A 17652-nucleotide genomic window follows, 5' to 3' on the forward strand; every position below is an offset into this window, starting at 1 on the left:
AGCATACAACTGCTGCGTTTTTTTCAAGCATTTTTATGAGCATGCATGAAAAAAACGCAGCGTTTTTATGCGTTTGTATGCGTTTTTAGCGCGTTTTTACCGCGTTTGCGTTTTTTTCCAACATTTTTAGGTGGCCCCTCACACTACCCAAACCATGACTTTACTAACCCTAACCCTGACCCTAACCCTAACCCTGACCCTAACCCTTAACCAAATCATACTTAACCCTAACCCAAACCCTAAACCCTAACTAACCCTAACCCTGACCCTGACCCTAACCATAACCCTAACCCTGACCCTAACCCTTAACCAAACCATACTTAACCCTGACCCTAACCCTAACCCTGACCCTAACCCTTAACCAAACCATACTTAACCCTAATCCTGACCCTAACCCTGACCCTAATCCTTAACAAAACCATACTTAACCCTAACCCTGACCCTAACCCTAACCCTGACCCTAACCCTAACCCTGACCCTAACCCTAACCCTGACCCTAACCCTAACCCTAACCCTGACCCTAACCCTTAACAAAACCATACTTAACCCTAATCCTGACCCTAACCCTGACCCTAACCCTTAACCAAACCATACTAAACCCTAACCCTGACCCAAAACCCAACCCTAACCCTGACCCTGACCCTAACCCTAACCCTAAACCCCCTTAACTAACCCTAACTCTAACTCAAACCCCTAAATTCCATGGTTAAAAAAAAAAAACGCATATGCAAAAAAACGCTTACATGAGCATGCCAGTGCGCACATATGCGCATCCATAGGCTATAATGGCCATTTTTAGCGCAAAACGTGCGCATATGTGCACATGCGCTTTTTTGCAGGGCCAAAAAATGCAACATGATGCGTCTGGAAAATCCAATCGCACACCCCAAAAAAACGCAGCGCATGAAAATCGCATACATGCGCTTACAAGCGCGCAGGTATGCGCACCCATGTTAAATATAGGGGAAAAAACGCATGCGCAGGTTAGCGTTTTTTTCCAGCGCTAAAAAACGCAAATGTGAAACCAGCCTGACACATTTTAATCCAGCTTATAGATATTTTGTATATATGTATTTGTGTGAAATTTATTGTGTGTGATGTGTAGATATATACAGAAATCCCACTTCATATATTTCCAATGGCTTCATAGTTCGTGGCCTGTAGTTCAACCTTAACCCCTTAATATCCAATGACGGACCCAGTCCGTCATTAGACATCTCCCCTGCTTTGATGAGGGCTCCGGCGCTGAGCGCGCATCAAAGCAGGGACATATCAGCTGTTATGAACAGCTGACATGTGCCCGCAATAGGCGCGAGTGGAATCGCCGTCCGCCCGCGCCTATTAACTAGTTAAATCCCGCTGACAGCGGGCATTTAAATAGCATTTCTGGCCGCCGGGCCAGAAATGACGTCATCGGCGACCCCCGTCACGTGATCGGGGGTCGGCCTCATGTTGCCTGGGCAACCAGAGGTCTCTATGAGACCTCTGGTTGTTCCTGGCATATGGCTTTCAGCGCCACCCGGTGGTCGGCGCTGAAAGCACAGCAGTAAATCTGTTACATATGGGCGATCTGCTCATCGCCCATATGTAGCAGAGCCGATCGGGTTGCGCATGCTTCTAGCCTCCTATGTAGGCTATTGAAGCATGCCAAAAGTAAAAAAAAAAAAAAAAAAAAAGTTTAAAAATGAAAAAACCTAAAAGTTCAAATCACCCACCTTTCGCCCCAATCAAAATAAAACAGTGAAAAAAAAAAAATCCCACATACACATATTAGGTATCGCCGCGTTCAGAATCGCCCGATCTGTCAATAAAAAAAAAAAAAGCATTAACCTGTTCGCTAAACGGCGTAGCGAGAAATAAATTCAAAACGCCAGAATTACGTTTTTTTGGTCGCTAAGACATTGCATTAAAATGCAATAACGGGCGATCAAAAGAACATATCTGCACAAAAGTGGTATCATTAAAAACGTCAGCCCTGCACGGAAAAAATGAGACCTCACCCGACCCCAGATCATGAAAAATGGAGACGCTACGGGTCTCGGAAAATTGCGCAGATTTTTTTTTTTTTTTTTTAGCAAACTTTGGATTTTTTTTTCACCACTTATATAAAAGAGGACATAGACATGTTTGGTGTCTATGAACTCGTAATGACCTGGAGAATCATAATGGCAGGCCAGATTTAGCATCTAGTGAACCTAGCAAAAAAGCCAAGCAAAAAACTAGTGTGGGATTGCACTTTTTTGGCAATTTCACCGCACTTGGAATTTTTTTCCCGTTTTCGAGTACACGACATGGAAAAACCAATGGTGTCATTTAAAAAGTACAACTCGTCCCGCAAAAAATAAGCCCTCACATGGCCATATAGATGGAAAAATAAAGTTATGGCTCTGGAAAGAAGGGGAGGAAAAAATGAAAATGCAAAACCAAAAATACCCCTGTCGTTAAGGGGTTAATAGACTTAAATGGTCGCAGTCATTTAAACAGACTTTGCATCAATCAATAGTATACCTGAAAATAAGAGAAACTGGCTTCTTTCTCCAATTATGCATCACTTTTTCTTCTCCCCCTGCCTTGTAAACCCTTCATCCACTCTGAAAGCATCTCACCGATGGGCGGAGCCAGAGATGCGTTTCCTGTAAGTGAGAGTTAAATGCCCCTGTCAGAAAATTACAGCAGAATTTAACCAGTTAACAGCTGTGGGTGGATCGCGATTCCACATGCATCTGTTAACTAGTTAAATGCCGCTGTCATTTAACTCTCGCTTACAGGAAACGCATCTCTGGCTCCGCCCATCGGTGACTCCGCCACATGATCGTGGGTCATCGATGGGATGGCATGACATCCAGAGATCTGCAGCAGACCTCTGTGGTTGTCATTGCCAGATTGCCATTCGCACCACCCCGTGGTTGGCGCTGATCTTCGCCTGTATGTAGCAGAGGAGATTAAAGTGCTGCAGACTATTGAAGCATGTGAAAAGAAGAAAAGAAAAAAAAAAACCTGGAAATGCACCTGTTTTTTTTTGTTTTTTTTTTTTTGCAATTTTACAGCACTTGGAATTTTCTAATTTACTTTCTCATTTTCCAGTACACAATATGTTAAAACGAATGGTGTCGTTCAAAAGTACAACTTGTCTTGCAAAAAACAAGACCTCACATGGCCATATTAAACAAAAAATCAAAAGGTTAATGAATCTGGGAAGAAGGGGAGCCAAAAACAAAAGCGCAAAATGGCCTAGGGGTTAACGATAATCACCAGGTTTTTGCTATCCTGTCTAAAAAGAGCAGGATGTAGGTGCAGAGACCCTGATTCCAGCGATGTTTCACTTAGTGGGCTACTTGCTGTCATTTTGATAGCTTTGCTGCAAATAAAACAGTGATTCTAAAAGTTCTGCTGAACTCTGTATAACCATGCCCCCAGCCACTGATTGTGTATACTGTGCATAGGCAGAAAGCTGCCAAAGCTGCCAATCAGTGGTGGGAGCAAGATTATATAGAGCTAATGAATATGGCAGCAGGTTTACTAGTCCTGTAGTGATGATAATCTGCTGATAAAACAGTGATATTATCAAAACCACATCAAACAGACTAGTAAGGGTTACATTGCTGGGATCGGGGTCTCTGTCTCTACAGTATGCTGCTCTCAGTGGCAAAAATCTGGTGACAGATTCCCTGTAACATTGAAGGAATTTTCCTGGATATGCCATCACTTTGCTCATATTCTGAGACCCGACCACTGATTAGGAGAAGGAAGGGGCCACAGCACTCTGTGTATTGTCTCAGACCTCAAGCTGCAGCAGGCCCTGATTATTTTTCTTGTTACTATGACTTTTAGCACATTCCAGCATCGGACATAGGGGGAAGTGGTGATCCGCTATTACGCGACTGCACAGTGCAGCGACTAGGGGGGCTGGCATTGTGTCCCCATGTGTACTCACCAATGTACAGTTTGGCCAGTGGTGAGACTTGAGAGGAAATTGTTACCATCTCCTTCTCATCACAGCACTTGTGCCTGTGACATGCTCTATAAGGATGGGTAGAGGTGGCAGCGCCATGTAAATCAGCACTTTAGCGAGGTGTTCAGTTTCACATCTATGTAAATAAATGATCTCATAGGTTTTGGATCAGAGCCTGAAAGCTGAAACCACAGAGTGGCTGTACATGGCTTATCAGATCCCTGGGGTGGAGAGAAAAGGCAAAGCGGCATCAGTGCAGCGTGTCCTGTCACTAGCAGATTATGTCCATTACTGACGCTCGTGGACAGTGTGTTTCTGCATATTTCTTGGTGTTCATGTGAACATCCTTTTGTCTCCGGCAGCACATTTCCTTGTGCTGTTGGCGTATGAGCCCTGGCGCTGAGGGGTGCCCTGGCGGCCTGTAGTGATTTAGTAGTGCCAATCTCCCACCTTTGGTTTTAGGTCTTGGTATAGCGAGTTTGGACCATATTCAGTGTGGTGTTAGTGTTTCCTCCACGATAGCCATTTTGAAGGCAATTATGCAACACCCCCATTTAGGAAATAATATTTTTCTTAAAAAGCTGGAACATTCTGTTATAAAGTGTTTTTTCAAGCCTTTATTACTGACGCCCTATGTGCAGGGTAGGATATTTGTACCACACTTGTGGGGTCAATTCCCAGCACCTCCTCTGAACCCATTCCCAACAAGGGCAATTTGCATTTTTCCTCCCCGTCTTCCAAGATCCATGACACTTTTTATTTCTCTATCCACCTTGACGTGTGCAGGTTTGTTTTTTGCGGGATGAGTTGTACTTTTGAAAAACACCATTCATTTTACCACATTGTGTGCTGGAAAACGGGGAAAAATTCTAACTACGGTGAAATTGTGGACCCCCCATTTCTGACATTGTTTTTGGGGAAATGTTTTTATGGCGTACATTATGTTAAAATTGACCTCTCAATATGATTCTGCTCATCAGTGTGATTACAGCAATGCCAATGTTTTTTAATATTTTTTTATTTTGTTTAGTGGTGGAATGTTTTTTATACCGTTTTTGGATAGACTTCACTTTCTGATCTCTGCTTACAGCATTTTTTGCTGTATTGTGGCAATCATGAAAAAACAAGCGCAATTTTGTTGAATTTTTTTTGTTTACGGTGTTTACCAATTGGGTTCATTTTTACATTTTGCTCTGACTTTTCTGGATGCGATGATACCCACGTGGTTTTTTTTTTTTAAATTATTTTCAGTGGGGGAAGATGTGAGTGATGTAAACTTTTTAAAAAATTTTTTTAAATTTTATTTTTTTTTCTTTTATGTCTTTTTTTTTTTCCATCAGTCCCCTTCAGTGACTTTAAATAGCAATCATCTGACTGCTTGTACTACAGTTAGGTCCATATATATTTGGACAGAGACAACTTTTTTTTCTAATTTTGGTTCTAGACATTACCACAATGAATTTTAAACAAATGCAGTTGAAGTTCAGACTTTCAGCTTTCATTTGAGGGTATCCATATTAAAATTGGATGAAGGGTTTAGGAGTTTCAGCTCCTTAACATGTGCCACCCTGTTTTTAAAGGGACCAAAAGTAATTGGACAGATCAAATAATTGTGAATAAAATGTTCATTTCTAGTACTTGGTTGAAAACCCTTTGTTGGCAATGACTGCCTGAACTCTTGAACTCATGGACATCACTAGACGCTGTGTTTCCTCCTTTTTGATGCTCTGCCAGGCCTTCACTGCGGTGGTTTTCAGTTGCTGTTTGTTTGTGGGCCTTTCTGTCTGAAGTTTAGTCTTTAACAAGTGAAATGCATGCTCATTTGGGTTGAGATCAGGTGACAGACTTTGGCCATTCAAGAATATTCCACTTCTTTGCTTTGATAAACTCCTGGGTTGCTTTGGCTTTATGTTTTGGGTCATTGTCCATCTGTAGTATGAAATGACGACCAGCCAGTTTGGCTGCATTTGGCTGGATCTGAGCACACAGTATGGCTCTGAATATCTCAGAATTCATTCGGCTGCTTCTGTCCTGTGACACATCATCAATAAACACTAGTGACCCAGTGCCACTGGCAGCCATGCATGCCCAAGCCATCACACTGCCTCCGCCGTGTTTTACAGATGATGTGGTATGCTTTGTATCAGGAGCAACTTCAACTGCATCTGAATTGGTTTGTTTAAAGTTCATTGTGGTAATGTCTAGAACCAAAATTAGAAAAATGTTGTCTCTGTCCAAATATATATGGACCTAACTGTACAGCATCACGAGAATATTGCTGCATATAGCAATAATCACGGTCATCCTTGAAGCCACGTGCGCTGCATGTGACCGAAAGCCATCTTTCTGAACTTCCGGTGATGTGTAGTGTCTCTGAAGCTAGGAAGCATACACCCAGCTTCAGAGACGCACTGACACTGCCAGAATGAGCGTCGCGCATGCGCTAGATTTGTATGAGCTGGCGATGAGGTTGGCTCATGCCAATTATGTTAACAGGGCTGACCAGTCTGGGGAAGCTAACACCCCAAGGACTAGTCAAGAGTCCTCATTACCATAGGAAACAGACATTCACCTTTTACTGATGCCGCTTGGGTCCCGCGGCGCCATCTTGTGCCCCTAACTTTTGACTGTCCAGAAGTCAGACGCTAGGTCATGAGCTCAGTGCAAGTCTATGAAAGCCATGATGAGGCCATAAGGACGCTCTCATAGACTTATATTGAAAAGTGACCTCTGCCCCCCTCCGTGAAACGCTGGAGCAGCCGGCAGGTCACTTTTCGACTGAGATGCTGGAAAAGAATGAAAGCAGCGACAGGCGAGTATGAGACAGGGGGAAGGGGAATTGCATTTAAAGTACCACTTCCGCGGTGCCATAGAATAAACTACACTCTTAAGTGGTACTTTAACCCATTAATGACCAGGCTAAATTTTGGAAATCTGACCGCTGTCACTTTATGTTGCAATAATGGAATGCTGGAATGCTTCCATGTATCCCAGTGATTGACATTGTTTTTTCATGACACATTATATTTTATGATAGTGGTAAATTTAGGTCAATAAGTTTTCTGTTTTTATCTACAAAAATATCAGACATTTGACAGAAATGTCAAAAAATGAGCAATTCACAAACGTCGATTCTGCCTTAATCTAGGTAGTCAGACCACACAAAAACTTTTAATAAATGGCATTTCCTTCAGCTTTCCATTTGGAAAATTTTCTTTTACTTTAGCATTTTAGGAGGTTTAAAAATGTAGCAGTAATTTTTTTCATTTTTTCAAGGTAATTTATAAAAATTTTTAGGGACCTAACCAGGTTTGAAGTGACTTTGGGGGTCCTATATATTGGAAAACTCCAATAGTTGTCTATGACACAAGCTGCTTTGGAGGTTGGAGTGTGCCCCCTTATGCGTTTGGCCCCTATTCTGTTGCACCACTGATTTGTCCACCCCTGTATTAGACAGCTCAGGGCGCCTGTGTAAACGGCTGTAGATCAGCAGACACAGACCTGATCCGCAGTCATTTGGTGCCGTTGATCGGTTTGTGTAAATGGACTTATGGTTTTTAAGCAAATCTACACATTACCATAAACCATGATGAAGCATATGGTTACACTTGGAAGCTACAGTGTGTTATGTTTCCATAATGTTAGGAAAGAGTTTGTTTCCAGCTTAGTAATATGACTATTATGAATAAGGCAATTGTAATTAGTGTAGAAGAGCTAATTATTTCTGTAGGCATAGCTTGTCCCCTAGTATGACTTAATGTTTCCAGCCCGGGGAGCAGAATGAACATATAATTAGGAGCCATGTATTCCTGATGGTGTGCAAGGGCAATAGTCGCCCTGCTGGCGGCTGTAGCATAGCACGTCACTAGCAGATCCCTGCAGGCGGCTGTAGCATAGCATGTCACTAGCGGATCCCTGCAGGTGACTATAGCATAGCACATCACTAGTGGATCCCTGCAGGCGGCTGTAGCATAGCACGTCACTAGCGGATCCCTGCATGCGGCTAAAGCATAGCACGGCACTAGTGGATCCCTGCAGGCGGCTGTAGCATAGCACGTCTCTAGCGGATCCCTGCAGGCGACCGTAGCATAGCACGTCACTAGCGGATCCCTGCAGGCAGCTGTTGCATAGCACGTCACTAGCGGATCCCTGCAGGCGGCTGTTGTATAGCACGTCACTAGCGGATCAATGCAGGCGACTGTAGCATAGCACGTCACTTGCGGATCACTGCAGCCGACTGTAGCATAGCACGTCACTTAGGGATCCCTCCAGATGGCCGTAGTATAGGATTTCTCTAGCAGATCCCTGCTGGCAGCTGTTGCATAGCACATCACTAGTGGATCCCTGCAGGCAGCTGTTGCATAGCACATCACTAGTGGATCCCTGCAGGCGGCTCTAGCATAGCACGTCTCTAGCGGATCCCTGCAGGCGACCGTAGCGTAGCACGTCACTAGCGGATCCCTGCAGGCAGCTGTTGTATAGCACGTCACTAGCGGATCACTGCAGGCGACTGTAGCATAGCACGTCACTTGCGGATCACTGCAGCCGACTGTAGCATAGCACGTCACTAAGGGATCCCTCCAGATGGCCGTAGCATAGGATTTCTCTAGCAGATCCCTGCTGGCAGCTGTTGCATAGCACATCACTAGTGGATCCCTGCAGGCAGCTGTTGCACAGCACATCACTAGTGGATCCCTGCAGGCGGCTCTAGCATAGCACATCACTAGCGGATCCCTGCAGGCTGCTGTTGCATAGCACGTCACTAGCGGATCCCTCCAGGCGGCTGTAGCATAGTATGTCACTAGTGGATCCCCGCAGGCGGCTGTAGCATAGCACGTCACTAGCGGATGACTGACAGTTCTGCCCAAAATGAATGGATCACGCTACCGATCTCCTTGTTCCCTGGTCCCAAGTGTGAACCAGGTTAGATCAGGAGCTGCCATAGTGGCTTTAGTGTAGGGCAGTTTATCAGTGTGTTTGTGGCATTTGACACAGGCACAACTGATCTAGGTTTCGTTAAATGCCTTATACGCGGGGTAATTTTCGAGTTTCGCAGTAATTTTCACCTGTAAACCTGTGCAGCTGCTGTTCGATCGTATATGCATTCTTATGTACAAAGTTCCAGTTGAGGTTTTGTTGATAATTTTATACTTTATGTTGGTTTTATTTATTTTTTAGTATATAGAAAGTTTTCTTATATTCTGATAAAACCTTCCCTTTTATTGGCTTCTCAGCCTGTGGTTGTGCTGTGTACGTGCCGTTTGCTGCCATTGTGCTTGTCAGATTGAGTATAATACGATTTACATCACATAGCTAATGTTGAGGTGGGTTGATCCTCACCATTCACATTTAGATACAGGAAAGATGTATATCTTTGTACCGTGTTAGCCAGTAGATAGAAAAATATTCAGAATTGAGAGTCCTCAGTGGTTGATACCTTTTAATGGCTAACTGAAAAGATGGTAACACATTGCAAGCTTTCGAGACTACTCAGGTCTCTTCTTCAGGCTAGACTAACACAAAATCTGAAGAGTAACATATTTATGCACAATACAACACATCCATTGCATTTTTTCTGTGTTGTATTGTGCATAAATATGTGACTCTTCAGATTTTGTGTTAGTCTAGCCTGAAGAAGAGACCTGAGTAGTTTCGAAAGCTTGCAATGTGTTACCATCTTTTCAGTTAGCCATTAAAAGGTATTAACCACTGAGGACTCTCAATTCTAAACATTTTTCATTCACGTTTAGGATACTTTACGCTGTCCTGACACATGAAGGTGACTTGTGTTGATCACATGGCGGCTGTCTGGTTTATTTTTTGTATTTTTGTCAGTCCTCTACAGATCTTACGCGCCTTTATTCTAAAGTAGTTCTTATAAGGACTCGTTCACACCAGTGTATTCATCTGATCCGAGAATTATTATTATTAGCTCCATTTATTCCATGGCGCTTTACATGTGAGGTGGGGTATACATAAAAAAAATAAAGTAATCTTAAACAATAGAAGTCACGGCTGGTACAGAAATTACTGCGAGAATTCCGGATTCCAGTCCGTGGGAAAATCGCATTTTAAATTCCCGAGATTTTCCCGTGGAAAAACTAGCGTTTTGCAAGCGTAATTAGCTTGCAGAATGCTAGCGTTTTCCAAGCGATCTGGAGCATCGCTTGGAGAACTGATTGACAGGTTGATCACACTCGTCAAGCATAGTGTTTGACGAGTGTGACCAACTTTTTTACTACTGATGCTGCCTATGCAGCATCAGTAGTAAAAGGTAGGATGTAAAAAATAAAAAAATATTGTTATTCTTACCTTCCGGCATCCCGCGCAGCCTTCCCGCCTCTCTCCACGCTCCCGGTCCCAGTAATACTTTGCGAGAATGACCGCGATGGCGTCCGTTCTGGCAGGATTGCAACGTCTCGCGGTAATTCTCGCAAAGGATTACTGGGATCGGGAGCGTGGAGAACGGCGGGAAGGCTGTGCGGGACGCCGGAAGGTAATATTTTTTATTTTAATTTTATTTTTTACAGGGATATGGTACCCAGAGACGGAGGACAGTCTCCTTTCCTCCGGACCGTGGGTACCATCCGCAAATGTTCTGCTTACTTTTCGCATGGTGTGCACAGTCACTTGCGGAAAGTAAGCAGAACAATGCACTCCTATGGGTGCAGGATCGCCGCGATTCCGCTAAATTAATGAACATGCTGCGTTTTTTACCGCAAAGCGATTCCGCCGCGGGAAAAAAACGCAGCATTAGCACAGCATTGTGGAATGCATGCGATGCTTATTTTTTGTGGCAAAATGACGCGTTTAAAACCGCCTCCGAAATGCGAAAAAAAGCTACATGTGAACTCGGCCTATATGATGCATATAATCCTCTCCTGTAGTGAAAATGGGAGAACCTTTGAGGTGTGGACTATTCAATACCCAGATAATATGAACCCTGGTGATACCTCACTCGCAGAATCATCTCTGAGCAGGAAATTGGTATAAACAGGTGTCCATTTGGGGGCGCTCATTACAGTATTATTGATAGGAAGAGGATGTCAACTCTAGCGCCACCTATTGGTAGTAGCAATCCTAACGTCAACATAGACCTTGTCACACATGACTTGGGATTAAAGCCAAACCAGAATTTTGAATTGCAGACCTGTATCTTGGCGTGTTACTTACACGTATTGTATAGATGGTATGTGGTTACACACTGACATGGGGCCGTAGACTTCACAGATTCAGAGTTCGTGATTTTTTTTTCCCTCCTCTGAAAGTGTGTGTCTGTCCTGACAGAGCCAGAGTAGTCTGATAGTTCACTGTTAGAAAAAGTGCAAGCGGCGTCCATTTGAACTTGTTTCTCATTGTGCTCTATGGCTCTGTCGGAGGATTCTGCCTAAATACCTTTAAAGGGGAAAAACGTAATGGGAAGACCTCCTACCCAAGTCTGTAACTATCCAGCCTCATCTATTTCTGAGATCTGTACCTGGGTGCCGGTTTTGCTGATTGGTGAGCTGGAGTTAGTATTTTGTCCAGTGAGGCTACAATCCCCCCACATCAGGACGACCACTGGGCAGGCTACACCTGGTACAGTGCGAGGTGTGTACGATGGTCCTAGCACTGACTGTGCTTCCTGTGACGCGTGCGATGACATCTACAGCAGCCACTACCGTGCTATGACCTGTCATTAGGTAATCCAGTCTGTAAAGCTTCCTCGCTGACTCACCGTCGTCTTACTTTTGTGGGTTGATTATTTCCACATAAGTTTATGGCAATAGAAATAAAGAAAACTGCTTCCGTGTATCCAGATGGTGTCAGCTGTGTGGCCAAACAGTAAATGAGGACCTTTCAGGAGCCTGCAGAGCGGGGACGAGCAGATCTTGATGACTGGTGGTCCCCTTTCTTGTGGCGTTAATAATGAGAATAACGTCACCTCTAATGCACAGCGTGGCCGGTACGATGACGCCATTAATGTGGAGCTACAGGCATTAAACGGTCATCACTACATGGGGGCTCTCCAGCATGTGGTAGACCCTACATCTAGTATGTGAAAATACCCTGAAATTGCCCCAGAGAAGCTCCCAGTGCACTTCAAACAAGGCCATAGATCCACATTGATACGGTGAGGCCACAAGTGTCTTTTTGACCTCCATTGTTTTGATGTGTTGGTGTAACTTTTACTTTTTCATTAAGGAAGGTATAGCACACTTTTCTAACCCTATACAGTGGTCTAGGAGCCACGCTAGTATCTATAGTCAACAGACCAGTTGCATCCCCTGAACCTTTTATGATTTGTATGCGAGATTAGATGTAATCATTGAGGTGCAACATACGCTTGACACTATACCGGGCTGACTAATCAGTCACAAGGATGCCGGAAGGTGGCGGGTCGTAGGGCTCTTATTCGGTGGCCAGGCACTACAGACATAAGTCTGGACTAGGGTCCTGCACATCTCTACTCCGGACACATAGCTCAATCATTATTTATGGGCCTTGGGATTTCAATTGTTAGAGCCGATCTACGTCTGTGCCCGATTCAGCGATACAGGTGATGCACACTCTGTGCCGAATGCCTCATTTATAGCACTGGTTCCTAATTTATTGCCAGGACATGTTTTTCGTCAGCCCAAGAATTTTCTCTCTGCAGGATGTGCAGGTGACTCATGTAGCGTTGTCATCGGAGGCTTGGATCCAGCATGCGTCCTTTATCTAATTGCCTTGGCTGGTATTTCAGTCCTTCCCCCAATGTGCGTGTCATCATAACCGGCCTCGTACGTGGGCAGGCGCGCTGTTTGAACCATGAAATAGGAAATAACTAGTGCAAGCTTCTGCTATCCCTTTCCCACTTGTTTGCCGTGTTGCAGCCCACAATTCCCTCCGGTACAAGACCTTCCATATGACACTGGGCGCTATCCTCCGGTGTTTTGTGCAGTATAACCTGTCATCCAGTTTTAAATCTGGCTTGGCTCGCTCTATCTTTTATTATTGCTTCATGTTTGACAAGTAGGAATCAATCATTTTATGGTTAGAAAATGTACTAAAATTGTGCAGAAATATCTGGGTTGGATTGAGGACAGCAAGTGTGAGGAAGACAGGTCTGGAGGAGAATGTGCCAGCATACGAATGTGTGACGGAGCTCTTCGTTCTCCTTGCCCGTTCCAGAAGACAACATGAAAGTCATCCAGCAGGATATTTAATAATGCAAAGGGCTTCTGCAGAAGGGCCGCTCTATTGCTTTTTCACTCTTCCCAAAGGTGTATTATACCTCCTATTAAGCAGGCAGTTGGCAAAGTTGTGCTGGAGCTGTGCCAGCCCTGCACTGCAGTAAATCAGCCATTGTTTTCAGATACTTTCTGCACGATATGAAGGGCAATTGTTTGCTCCAATAGATGGATGTCCAAACATCTTTTATGCTTTGGGCCTACTGAATTTCTCTTGACCGAGGATGCCAGAGGAGTGCAAGATCAACACCCAAACTTTTCCTTCACGCCGGAGATAGACTGTTGCCGGAAGTGGCTTGTCGTAGCATACTCCCACCTCCCCACTGAGAACACCGGCATGCTTTGCTGGAACACGATGCTCTGCATTAATTTGATATTGGTGGGCTTCAGCACCTCCACCCATAAGCCGCCTGCAGCTTTAGCAGTGGTCGGATGTAAACAATGTATGGAGCTGAACTAATCAGTACCCAATACACATCTGATTGGTAGAGTGCCAGCTGTCCGAACCCCACATATCTAGTATTGATGACCTATCGATAGGTCATCAGTATAAGTCTGGAGAACCCCTTTTAGGGGAAAGCTGACCCCATACAGTTTGTTTATATGAGGATGTTTGGCTGACAACAGTAACCTCACATCCATGTAAAGATGTGATTGCCTGATTTACATGGGGCAATGATAACAAACATGGACTCTTACTAATGCTCTTGGCCGATCAGACTTTGGAAAAGTTACTTCATTGCCCCATCCACATATACTATGTGCGCTAGAGAACATTTATGAAGGAAAGGGGTCAAAAATGAAGGACAGCAGTGATACTGTCAATCTAGGTAGACACTTTCCTAGTTTTCTTTAATCCAAGAAAGTTAGTAGAGCTATAAAGATTGGACATCTAAGAGAAACAAGCCTATAAGTAGGAGCGCCCCTGAGCTCCCGGATGGCGGCGGCTGGGCCCCTGAGCTCCCTTATGGCGGCGACTGGGCTCCTGAGCTCCCGTATGGCGGCGACTGGGCTCCTGAGCTCCCGTATGGCGGCGAATGGGCCCTTGAGCTCCTGTATGGTGGCGACTGGGCCCCTGAGCTCCTGTATGGTGGCGACTGAGCCCCTGAATCGTGGAGACTGCGCCCTCTTATTTCCCGTATGGCGGTGACTGCGCCCCTGAGCTCCCAGATGGTGACTGCACAAAACTGGCGAGCAAGGACACGTGTTAAATAATATGATGTAGGCAAAATTAGACAAAGTATGTAGACTGTATTTGATATTCACTTTGTGTGCACTAGACCAGTGCAGCAGCCCCTCCATTCTCATGCCATGTGTAAAACTCTGAAACCCCCAATTGAAAAAACACTTGCATATCCTGGAGATGGTAATGCCACCACTTTCTGTAATGGGAATTCCCTTATTCGCTTGATATACACAGTTCTTGTTTTTCATGTGTTTTTTTTTTTTTTTTTGTTCCTGTAGAGCAGCTTATGGGAAATGCCATATCTGAAAAATACATGTTCTGCAGCCATAGTAAAGCAGTGTTTGTAGTGCTGAATATTTCCTAGTACCTTGCACACCAGAGGTGAGCACTGCAGACGCCACATATGATGAAAGCCGGATGTAGTGAGATTGATGGTGTATACAGTATATAACCCACTTTTATCCTTTTTTCCCTACTCCATGTGTAATCTCTCTATATAAAATTGAATGTGTATGTCACCAACCAATCACGAAGCATCTTTCATTTCACCAGAGCTGTTTAAAAGAAGCGGAGCTGTGATTGGTTGCTATGAGCAACAGTTTTCTCACTCCAGACAACACCTCAGCAGACACTGACATTATGGGAGAAATCTAGCATCCCCTGGAACATAAGCTCCCAGCCATTGTCTGTCAGAAAGGAGCAGAGAGCACAAGACAGAAATGAATCACCCCCTCCCTGCCCATATACCCATCACACATCCTCCATGCCATGGGCACATCTTCCCTCTTAAAGGGATCTCTGGTATGGAAGTTAGGGCAAATCCCTCAGCGCTCTGATTCTGACCCCAGGCCTCTCTTAACGGGATCATTGGTATGGAAGTCAGGGCAAATCCATCCAGCACTTTGGTTCTGACGCCAGGCCTCTCTTAAAGGGATCCCCGGCATGGAAGCTAGGGCCATTCCACTCAGTGTTCTGGTTCTGACCCCAGGCTCTCTTAAATGGATCCCCGGTATGGAAGTCAGGGCAGTTGCATTCAAATGCTCTGGTACTGACCCCAGGGCTCTCTTAAAGGGATCCCCAGTATGGAAGTTAGGACCATTCCACTCAGCGCGGTGGTTCTGACCCCAGAGTCTCTTGAAGGGATCATTGGTATGGAAGTAGGGGCAATTCCACTAAGTTCTCTGTTTCTGACCCCAGGCTCCTCTTAAAGGGATCCCCGGTATGGAAGTGAGGGCAAATTCACTCTGTGCTTCGGTACTGACCCCAGGACTCTATGAAAGGAATCCCTGGTATGGAAGTTAGGGTAAATCCCTCAGTGCTCTGATTCTCACCCCAGGCTTCTATTAAAGGGATCTTTGGTATGAAATTCAGGGCAAATCCACTCAGTGCTCTGGTTCTGATGCTAGGCCTCTCTTAAAGGGATCCCCGATATGGAAGTTAGGGCCATTCCACTCGGCACTTTGGTTCTGAAACCAGTCTGACGGGATAATGGGGATATTGGGGGTAGTAGTCCGGTGGCTCGGGCTGACGGGATATTAGGGGTAGTAGTCCGGTGGCTCGGGCTGACGGGATATTAGGGGTAGTAGTCCGGTGGCTCGGGCTGACGGGATATTAGGGGTAGTAGTCCGGTGGCTCGGGCTGACGGGATATTAGGGGTAGTAGTCCGGAGGCTGAAGGGATGATGTGGGATATTAGGGGTAGTAGTCCGGTGGCTCTGGCTGACAGGATGATGTGGGATATTAGGAGTAGAAGTCTGTTGGCTGTGACGGGATGATGTGGGATATTAGGGGTAGTAGTCCGGTGGCTCTGACTGACGGGATATTAGGGGTAGTAGTCTGGTGGCTCTGGCTGAAGGGATGATGTGGGATATTAGAGGTAGTAGTCCGGTGGCTCTGGCTGACGGGATGATGTAGGATATTAAGGGTAGAAGTCTGTCGGCTGTGACGGGATGATGTGGGATTTTAGAGGTAGTTGTCCGGTGGCTATGGCTGATGAGATGATGTGGGATATTAGGGGTAGTAGTCCGGAAGCTCTGGCTGACAGGATGATGCGGGATATTATAGTGAATGTGGCTATGCGGAGTGGGTGAGGCTATACACTCAGCTATATATATATATATATATATATATATATATATATATATATATATATATTTGTTATAACTAACCTTAGTTACTATGCCTGGGCAGCGCCGGGCTCTTCAGCTAGTCACATATATGCCGAGATAGACCTGCATAAAATAATGCCGCCAGCATGGAGAATGTACTGCTCCCGCCCCGTAACTGGTATATGATCGGACTGTCAAGAGCGCAGAATGGCTGCCATGTAACCAGATGCCGCGTATCTTGTAGTTTCTGTAGGTCAGATCTCCACAAACCTCATACAGGGGGATTTGTGAACATTGAGTGTCTGCATCATCCATCACAAGGGGCTTTTCTTTCCATAGTGAGGAGAGCAGTGGTACTCGCTGCTAATGACAGGCTTCTTGTGGGCTGATGAACATAATTGTCTGACGATGTCGTCATCCTTTTTGTATCGGCCGGGTCACGTGCCATAGGGGCACAGCATGCGGCTCTGGCTACAAGCTAATCTCTCTCAAATGGCTTTAACAATTCAATCTTGAAAGTGGAATTGCAGGGTGTCTCATCTCCATCTCTGCTGCTTCTCGGTTTTACGGTATTTTTTATATCCCTGCCTGCCATCATGGGAATATTGCGTCAGCTTAACCCGTACATGGTATATAAGGGCTCCGCTCGCATGGGCAGGATGCTTTTCAATTTTTGCTGCATATTATTGTATTGAAGAATAAATAGAAAATAAAAAACAGGACAATCAACATATCCCATCATTCCAAAGAGTTGGAGCCAGTCTGCAGTACCAGCAGCTGCCACTATGCAGTGTATAGAGCTGTGGTGTTCGGCCCCACACACACACTTTCCATCTGGACAATGTGAACAGCTGATCAGTAAGGCCGGCCGTTCAAATGAAATGATCAGCCAAATGATGCTTCAGCCGACCCTCCCATATCCAGCTATGCTGATTCCGCCAAGCTCTCCTGTGTCCTGTGTGAGAAAGCTGCCGTCTGACACGTTGGCCAGCGGCTTATCTCAAGGAGGACAATAGCAGTCCAAAAATGGCCACTCCTGATCGACATCACTCCTGACTATTAGTCTGCCATCACCCCCATTACACATCATACCTTTGGCCGAACCTGTTGATATCGGAGGGTTGAGCCAAGATTAGTCTAGTGTGTATGGGGGGCTTACAAGTTCCAGATGTTGGCCTTTACAATACGTCATCAT

At 45.0% G+C, this 17652-nt stretch overlaps 1 protein-coding gene across 10 annotated transcripts in view; it reads left to right on the top strand.

The window, feature by feature from the left end:
- Positions 1 to 17652, top strand: part of RAPGEF2 (Rap guanine nucleotide exchange factor 2) — a 246659-nt gene that overhangs the window by 89019 nt on the left and 139988 nt on the right. The gene's annotated exons all lie outside the window — the stretch shown is intronic.

Source organism: Dendrobates tinctorius, unplaced genomic scaffold (assembly GCF_039654945.1).
Source record: "Dendrobates tinctorius isolate UK_male_01 unplaced genomic scaffold, ASM3965494v1 ptg000008l, whole genome shotgun sequence".
NCBI classification, from domain to species: domain Eukaryota; kingdom Metazoa; phylum Chordata; class Amphibia; order Anura; family Dendrobatidae; genus Dendrobates; species Dendrobates tinctorius.